The sequence below is a fragment of the Mixophyes fleayi genome, unplaced genomic scaffold, assembly GCF_038048845.1.
Source record: "Mixophyes fleayi isolate aMixFle1 unplaced genomic scaffold, aMixFle1.hap1 Scaffold_2285, whole genome shotgun sequence".
Classification (NCBI taxonomy): domain Eukaryota; kingdom Metazoa; phylum Chordata; class Amphibia; order Anura; family Limnodynastidae; genus Mixophyes; species Mixophyes fleayi.
Window position 1 is genome coordinate 2,880 of NW_027446441.1, and position 9,860 is coordinate 12,739.

At 46.0% G+C, this 9,860-nt stretch overlaps 1 long non-coding RNA gene across 2 annotated transcripts; it reads left to right on the forward strand.

Moving 5' to 3' along the window:
• Positions 1-1,182: 1,182 nt before the first annotated feature.
• LOC142122122 (uncharacterized) lies at positions 1,183-9,360 on the forward strand. Of its 2 annotated transcripts, XR_012684065.1 has the most exons (4): positions 1,183-1,468; positions 6,734-6,791; positions 7,319-7,782; positions 7,852-9,360. It is a non-coding gene; the product is annotated as an uncharacterized LOC142122122 (long non-coding RNA). The 2 variants fall into 2 exon arrangements; XR_012684064.1 differs by having other exon boundaries at positions 7,319-9,360.
• The last annotated feature ends 500 nt before the right edge of the window (positions 9,361-9,860 follow it).

The window sequence follows — 9,860 nt, forward strand, 5'->3', positions numbered from 1 at the left end:
TTGAATTCGGTACAAAACAGGCAACCAGTGTACAGACATACAGAGTGATTCAACAGAGGAATAACGATTTGCAAGGAAAATCAGTCTTGCTGCAGCGTGCAAAAAATATTGAAGGGGTTTGAGTCTGTTTTTGGGAAGACCAGTAAGAAGGGAATTGCAATAGTCAATGCGGGAGATGATAAGTGCATGAATTAAGGTTTTTGCAGTGTCTTGTGTGCGATATGTGAGAATTCTGGAAATGTTCTTTAGATGTATGTAGCAGGATGAAAAGAGAGATTTCCCTTGTTTGAAGCAAGTAAATTGTTCTTCAAGGGAGAGCGGCCTATTGGTGTTTTTCTGCCCAATTTATTCTGTTTTTTACGGTAGACACTATGAACCTGATTCATTAAGAAAAATAAGGCAAAAAAAGAGAGTAACTTTGCACCTTGGCAAAAACCATGTTGCATTGGAGGGGGAGAGGTAAAATTATATTGTGGGGTCAGATTTATAGTTGGGGGTAGAGCATGTCCTAGATCAACTTCATTTCAGAGCAAACATTAAGCTATCAACGATTTTTGTGCTACATGAAAAAGAAGCCAGTATTTAACATGTGCAAAATAATAAATTAATTTGCACCCTTTGCATTGTAACATGGTTTGTCCAGGAGAAAACTTACAGCTTTTTTTGCCTTACTTTCTTAATGAATCAGGCCCTATATCTATTATTTTTTTATTTCAGTCTGAATGTGCTCCAAAAGAATATTCTTCTGATATTTGCTGCTTGTTTTTCCTTTATTTATCAAGGTGCTTCATTCCTGTCCCCTGACTTTAGCCACACTTTAATGTATGTGATATAAGGAACTGGTGTAATGGTTTATGGGCCCTCTGTCTGGAAAGTGGTAGATATGTGAGGTCCTTGAGAGAGAGCAGCATTTAGTTTATAATTTTAGAGACGTGTCAGAGTTGAGCCCTTTTAGAAATGGTGAAAAAAAGTGTAAATGGTTTCATAGTCTGTGATGCCACACGAGAGTGTGCATAGTGGTTTTTTTGTGTCAAAAGAAGACATTGGTTAAACTCAAGGTGTGAGCTGTGTTACTCTTTTACAGGACAGCACTGTTTATATTTGTGTGTGAGTGGTGTCAACAGAGGATCGCATTAATACATTTGGTATTTGTGTTACAGAATGGCAATGGATACACTTGTTGTGTGAGTTGTATTGTCATGTTACAGGATGGCAGTGGTACACCTGATGTGTGAGTTGTATTGTGTTACAGGATGGCAATGGTACACTTGTTGTGTGAGTTGTATTGTGTTACAGGATGGCAATTGTACATTTGTTGTGTGAGTTGTATTGTTGTGTTACAGGATGGCAGTGGTACACTCAGACGCTCAGGGTCTCTGGGCAAGATCCGAGATGTTCTACGAAGAAGCAGCGAGATGTTAGTGAAGAAGCTGCAAGGGACGACTCCTCCAGAGCCACGAAACACAAAGTAACAATCTAACACAAAATTGTGATACATGAAGCAACATACTGATATAACTATATATTGATTCTGAAACTGACAACCATATGACATAAAAGCATCGCCCGAATTGCACGCTGCCCGCAGCCGTCGCCCGTATTGCACGCTGCCCGCAGCCGTCGCCCAAGATCAGTGAAACATTAAGGGGAGAAAGTGTGTTTTTCGGTATGCTCCTTACTGTGAGGAGAGGTACACAATCATTTTGATTCCAAACTTGAATTACTTAAATTGTGACACAGCTCAATTCTATGGCGGAGACCAGTTCTCTTTGTATAATTTAACGGGACACATTTGCACCTTCCAGTTGCACTGCGGCGGAGAAGCACATCTCTAGACTTTTTTCCCAATACATTGAAAAACTACAAATACATAAGTGTCACATGTGATAAGACTGTCCTCTCAGTCAGGGTTAATTGAAGTCCTAAATGAGGGCAAAGCAAGCAGTATTTCTCAGGCATTCTCAGTACCTTGGGGTAGGGATCCAGGTGCGTGGGCACTTTTAAAAGTTCTTTAACAGTTCACCAAGTTTATGTCGGCTCTTTTGAGATTCAAGTGAGTTACTATCATTCTCTTTTTGGTGGAATCAAGGCGGAGTCCCTATGAGGACTTCTGTACCGTGTACAGGTGATGGCACAGATTCTGGAATCCCATGGTTGGATCCTGAACTTCAAGGTACCCAAATTGATTCCGTCCCAGCAGATGTTTGTTTTGGGTCTCCTATTCGACATCTAGAAACAGATGGTGGTCTTTCAGCCAGACGAATTCAGGCCTTGCAAAAAATGCTAAGATCTCTGACAGACTTCAGTACACTTCTGCATGAAGGTTCTGGGCAAGATGGCATCAACTTTCGAGACGGTTCAGTTTACTTCGTTTCTTGCAAGGGAGTTTCAGCTGGACTTCCTCTCGAGGTGGAACACATCTCACCAGTGCCTTTCCGGTTAAGGAAATATGTCTTTCCCCAAGCTTGTGTCAGTCATTCTTCTTTAAAGAAACTCTGCAAAAGTCACTGATTCTCAATCTGGGATTGCACTTTGGTGACATCAGATGCCCTTTGGGTTTGAGAGTCTGTCTCTGTTCATGCCTGCTTTCAGGGTCTTTGGACCTTGGAGGAATCAAAGCTTCCATTCAATGTGTTGGAGCTGGTAGCTGTGTTCCGTGCTGTGGCCAGTGAGGAGCCTTTGCTGCTGGACAAGGGCAGTGAAGATACAGTCGGACAATGCCACAGCGGTGGCATCCATCAATCACCACAGTGGGACCAGGAGTCCTCTAGGCATGCAAGATCTTTTGGTGGGCTGAACAAAACATTCAGGCCATCATGGTGGTCTTCATTCCGGGGTGGAGAATTTGGAGGCAGACTTTATGAGCAGGCAGGCTCTTCACCCTGGCAATGGTTTCTGCATCCGGTGGTCCTTTACGAGATCATGAACAGGTGAGTTCAACCAGGCATTGATATGATGGTGTACTCGTTGAATCACAAAGTGGAGCTCTTCTGCTACAGGGCAAGATATTCTCGGGTGGTCTTGGTAGACATAATGGTAGTTCCACCTAGTTTGCCTGTTCCCTCTGGTTGCATTGCTTCTGAGGGTCTTCAAAAAAGGTAAAGAGAGAGGACATCCAGGTAAAGCTGGTAAATCCAGATTGGCCTAGAAGGAGTTCGTACACTGACGTTCTCTCCATGGCAGCCAGTCCATCGTGGTGTATTCCACTCAGACCAGATCTTCTAAGTCAAGGACCAGTTCTACAGCACTGTTTAAAACAGCTGGCTTTAACAATGTGGCTCTTGAGGCCATGATAGTTCAAGCAAAAGAGTTATCTGAGCGGGTGGTGCAAACCATATTTCGGGCTAGAGAGCTGGGTTCGGACAAAAATCACTATGTCTGGAGAACATATATTGCCTGGTGTGAAAGGAAGGAGTTTCTTACCTCATTTCATTTACCTAGGTTGCTTATATTCATACAAGAAGGGTTGGATGCCGGTCTGCACTTTGCTCTGTTAAGGTTCATGTGTCAACTGTCTCTGTCATCTTTCAAAGAAGGCTGGTTCAGTTGCCAGATGTGCAGACGTTTTTTAAGGGTGTATTTTATGTACAACCTCTTTATTTCAACTTGGTCTTGAATGCATTTTATCATTTCCCTCTCGAACCCTTGGATTTGGTTGATTTAAAACTTCTTATATGGAAGATTGTCTTCTTTTTGGACATTTCTACTGCTGTAGGAGTTTGAGCCAGAGTCTCGACTGCGAGGATGGGGCGTTTTTTTCATACCAACCTAAGGTGGTGTCCAGATTCCTCCAATAAGGACATGTCATCCTGGCTCTGGTGAAGAGTTGGTCTGCAAATGAAGAGGGCTCTCTTCGCTCTTTGGGTGTGGTGAGAGCTTTTCGGACTTGGTGCGTATAACTCAGGATGTGCACAAGACTGGGGTGGGTGTTCTAATTTGGGAGAAAGGTCCTTTATGCTGTTTCTTCTGAGCAATCCCACCTATGATAGTAACTTTGGGACATCCCCAAGATACCCGATGTCCCTCAATGAATGCTTGAAAATAGGATTTTTATACTTCCATCAGATCCTTTTCTCTTCGTCCATTGGGGGACACTGGGTTCATTGGGGTATAGTGTAGGAATCCAGGCATGGTGGGTAACTCCTCCCCTTCTATCCCCGTCATCTCCAAAGCCACTTTTTATGTTCAATCAGGTCCCACAGCTCTGGGTCCTCCTTTTGTGTGACATGTTCAGGTTTCTTTCTATTCAGGTGGATGTTATCTCCTCCTTTCTGTTCGTTTCTCTCTCTATTTTTCCCCTTTTCTGTGGGGCTTGATTAAAAATAAACTGAGGCTTTACAGGAGAGGGGTGTAAAGGCTGAGGAGCTCCTGTGAACTATTAAAGAAACGCATGTATGCCTGGATCCCTACACTATATACTCCAATGTACCCAGTGTCCCCCCAATGGACTAAGAGAAAAGATTTCATGTAAGATAAAAATCCAATTTTTAGGAGAGAAACAAAGTTCATGTAATAAATGAGGTGGTTCTAAAGTGGTCACACGCTGAACCTTAATGTGACATTTACACTTTTAGTCTCCAGAGACGTCTCCTGATTGTGGACGGCACCTTGATGTGTAGCGGGCAGACATATGCGCAGCGGTGCAAAACCAAGGAGTTTTGGGGTGCACATTGAGTTTAGTCTGTCCCATGTAACACACATTGTATAACAGAACACGCAGCCTGTCCCATGTAACACACATTGTAAAAGAGTACACGTAGCCTGTCCCATGTAACACACATTGTATAACAGTGCACGCAGTCTGTCCCGTGTAACGCACATTGTATAACAGTACACGCAGCCTGTCCCATGTTACGCACATTGTATAACAGTACACACAGCCTGTCCCATGTAACGCACATTGTATAACAGTGCAAGCAGCCTGTCCCGTGTAACGCACATTGTATAACAGTACACGCTGCCTGTCCCGTGTAACGCACATTGTATAACAGTACACGCAGCCTATCGCGTGTAATGCACATTGTATAACAGTACACGCAGCCTGTCCCGTGTAACGCACATTGTATAACAGTGCACGCAGCCTGTCCCGTGTAACGCACATTGTATAACAGTGCAAGCAGCCTGTCCCGTGTAACGCACATTGTATAACAGTACACGCTGCCTGTCCCGTGTAACGCACATTGTATAACAGTGCACGCAGCCTGTCCCGTGTAACGCACATTGTATAACAGTGCAAGCAGCCTGTCCCGTGTAACGCACATTGTATAACAGTGCACGCTGCCTGTCCCGTGTAACGCACATTTTATAACAGTACACGCAGCCTGTCCCGTGTAACGCACATTGTATAACAGTACACGCAGCCTGTCCCGTGTAACGCACATTGTATAACAGTACACGCTGCCTGTCCCGTGTAACGCACATTGTATAACAGTACACGCAGCCTGTCCCGTGTAACGCACATTGTATAACAGTGCACGCAGCCTGTCCCGTGTAACGCACATTGTATAGCAGTGCACGCAGCCTATCCCGTGTAACGCACATTGTATAACAGTACACGCAGCCTGTCCCGTGTAACGCACATTGTATAACAGTGCAAGCAGCCTGTCCCGTGTAACGCACATTGTATAACAGTACACACTGCCTGTCCCGTGTAACGCACATTGTATAACAGTGCATGCAGCCTGTCCCGTGTAACGCACATTGTATAACAGTACACGCAGCCTGTCCTGTGTAACGCACATTGTATAACAGTGCACGCTGCCTGTCCTGTGTAACGCACATTGTATAACAGTACACGCAGCCTATCGCGTGTAACGCACATTGTATAACAGTACACGCAGCCTGTCCCGTGTAACGCACATTGTATAACAGTACACGCAGCCTATCGCGTGTAATGCACATTGTATAACAGTACACGCAGCCTGTCCCGTGTAACGCACATTGTATAACAGTGCACGCAGCCTGTCCTGTGTAACGCACATTGTATAACAGTGCAAGCAGCCTGTCCCGTGTAACGCACATTGTATAACAGTGCACGCTGCCTGTCCCGTGTAACGCACATTGTATAACAGTGCACGCTGCCTGTCCCGTGTAACGCACATTTTATAACAGTACACGCAGCCTGTCCCGTGTAACGCACATTGTATAACAGTACACGCAGCCTGTCCCGTGTAACGCACATTGTATAACAGTACACGCAGCCTGTCCCGTGTAACGCACATTGTATAACAGTACACGCAGCCTGTCCCGTGTAACGCACATTGTATAACAGTACACGCAGCCTGTCCCGTGTAACGCACATTGTATAACAGTACACGCAGCCTATCCCGTGTAACGCACATTGTATAACAGTACACGCAGCCTGTCCCGTGTAACGCACATTGTATAACAGTGCAAGCAGCCTGTCCCGTGTAACGCACATTGTATAACAGTACACGCAGCCTGTCCCGTGTAACGCACATTGTATAACAGTGCACGCAGTCTGTCCCGTGTAACGCACATTGTATAACAGTACACGCAGCCTGTCCTGTGTAACGCACATTGTATAACAGTACACGCAGCCTGTCCTGTGTAACGCACATTGTATAACAGTGCACGCTGCCTGTCCTGTGTAACGCACATTGTATAACAGTGCACGCTGCCTGTCCTGTGTAACGCACATTGTATAACAGTACACGCAGCCTGTCCTGTGTAACGCACATTGTATAACAGTGCACTCTGTGCTGTATTGCAGTATGAAGAGAGCAGCATCTCTGAACTATCTGAACAAATCCAGTGATGAGACATTCCAGGTAAGAATTGCTCTGGACTTTAACAGCTTTTACACACCTTGGCCTTTGGGGACTGTTGATTTAATACTCCATTCTTTGATCCAATACTTTGTAAGCACTGAGTATCCCAGAGTCCATTTTCCTACAAAACTGCAGAAGCAGCTTATGTCCCAGAGTAACGCTTCAGTCTGTGAGATGTGTAAACCTCCAATGTCCCAATAATTTTGAGGTATTCGTACAGGCTTTTGTTTAGTAGTAACCGAGTTAGTAGCGGTGAATGCTACTGGGTACATGGTCTTTTAGTTAGTAGCACTTTATTTACATTTACCCATTGCTAGCTCCTGGCTCCTATTCCTATGGCTCCACTCCTACAGGAAGACGCCATTCCTTTTCACTAGAAATATTCTCTCTAGACCTCCACAGCACTGCAATAAGTACCCGCAAGTTAATCACTGTTCTCCCCGCGGACAAGCCCTTTCTAAGTTGCTGTTTATTTTATGATCTTTTCAGGATTTTATGATGTAATCAAAATGTTCTTCTCTTTTCAGGGTTCCCAAAATCTTCTGTCTGAATCTCGAGGTTTGAGCGCCAGTAATATTGATCTGTCGTCCCATAGCTAATGAGTCCAGTTTACTGGGAGACGCTACAAATGCTACACCTAGAGAATCGCTGAACTCATCACATCCTAATCCTAGCAATTCAAGGGCGACGCTGATCCAATCTCCTATTGAAAAATGATAGTTTATCTATAAAATACTGCTAGATTAACAATAAAAATCTATCCATTACTAGAATGATAAGATCTCGGTTTATAATCTGACAATATTCTGGATGGAAGTACCCACCTTTGGGGTGTTTATATTGTATGCATGGTGCCCCATACATGGAAATGACATTAATGCCCTGTGTGTTCATTGTCATCAGGACAGCTGAAGAGTCTTGTACATCCCCACGGTCTGGTATTTTTTTTGTATTATGTTCAAAATGCCTCTTAAGAAAACACTAGAGTGAGGCTGCAGAGGCATCCCCCCCATGTCCTATAGTGAGGCTGCAGAGGCATCCCCCCATGTCCTATAGTGAGGCTGCAGACGCATCCCCCCATGTCCTATAGTGAGGCTGCAGACGCATCCCCCCATGTCCTATAGTGAGGCTGCAGACGCATCCCCCCATGTCCTATAGTGAGGCTGCAGAGGCATCCCCCCATGTCCTATAGTGAGGCTGCAGACGCATCCCCCCATGTCCTATAGTGAGGCTGCAGACGCATCCCCCCATGTCCTATAGTGAGGCTGCAGAGGCATCCCCCCATGTCCTATAGTGAGGCTGCAGACGCATCCCCCCATGTCCTATAGTGAGGCTGCAGACGCATCCCCCCATGTCCTATAGTGAGGCTGCAGACGCATCCCCCCATGTCCTATAGAGAGGCTGCAGACGCATCCCCCCATGTCCTATAGTGAGGCTGCAGACGCATCCCCCCCGTGTCCTAGGGTGAGGCTGCAGACGCATCCCCCCATGTCCTAGGGTGAGGCTGCAGACGCATCCCCCCGTGTCCTAGGGTGAGGCTGCAGACGCATCCCCCCGTGTCCTAGAGTGAGGCTGCAGACGCATCCCCCCCGTGTCCTAGAGTGAGGCTGCAGACGCATCCCCCCGTGTCCTAGAGTGAGGCTGCAGACGCATCCCCCCATGTCCTATAGTGAGGCTGCAGACGCATCCCCCCCGTGTCCTAGGGTGAGGCTGCAGACGCATCCCCCCGTGTCCTAGGGTGAGGCTGCAGACGCATCCCCCCGTGTCCTAGAGTGAGGCTGCAGACGCATCCCCCCGTGTTCTAGAGAATCGCTACATTTGCTGCAAAGGTCCACGCCTCTCACGTCATATTATTTGGATGTTCTTAATTAGACTACGTTTTCTTACTTTGATAATTTGTGATTTAATGGGGTGGAAGAAATCTAGAATCACTTGGAATATGGTGTATTTGATGTGATCCCACGGTAACACTCCGGTCTCTGGAACGTGTAAATCTCCATTTGTACAGTTGTAACGGAGTTATTCACGGTGAATGCTACAGGTGACCTAGTGTTTTAAGGTCAATAGCACTTTATTTACATTTACCAAAATGAATACTTCATACACAACCCGGGCTCCTGCCTTCTCCCATGGCTCCACTCTTCCAGAAGACACCATGCTTTCCCTTTTTTGGGCAGGACTCCAGTTGAATTAATGAGCATGGTCCTTTCCCCACTCATCGCCTCTTTTCGCATAATTGGAGAATCTTGCACCTCTAGGACCGGTAGATGGGGTGGCGGTGGACAGATATTTGCTCTCTCTAGAATGTCGCTTCATGGACCTACACCGCACTGCAATAATTATCTGCAAATGAACGACTGCTCCATCTCTTGTGCTTTATGTTGTTCTATCAGTCTCCTCATGTCACTCTGTGTGTAATTCTCCTAGATCCCACCAGAGGGTGCTCTTTACAAATACACTGCTGCTGTTTCTGGAGTGTAGGCTCACGCTCTGCATTTCCTGCTCCATCCCCACCATGTATCATAATTTGATTGTTATCTCTCAGGAAAATAAAATATTTGGAACCTGATTGACTTGTTTATTTCCATATCGGTAAGTTACTAATAATAAGAGTATCTGAATCTTGTGTAAACAGTTATGCACTCTCTTTTTAGGAATAATGACACAACAACTATGTGCTCAGTGTAATTGTACTAGGAGCAGGGCTGGACTGGCCTTCTGGCAAATGGGCCGGTCCGCATGCCCGCCGAGCAGCAGTCTGTGCGCTGCTCGGCGGACGGAGAGTCAGTGACTGCTGCCTATGCAAGTTATCACCTGGGACGGCAGCACATGACAGGTGCAGTCCCATGCAGGGCCGGACTGACCATCTGGCCCTTCTGGCAAATGCCAGAAGGGCCGATGGCTGAATGGGCCGGTGCAGGGACCAGCCGAAGCAGGGGTAGATTGGCTACTACTTTCTTCCAGATCCCGACAGCTTCCAAGTTAGGGCACGCCTCCTCACAACAGACGTCAAACAGGAACCGGAAACTTTGTGCGTTCCAATGTGTAATGCATGTCAGAGCTCTGATC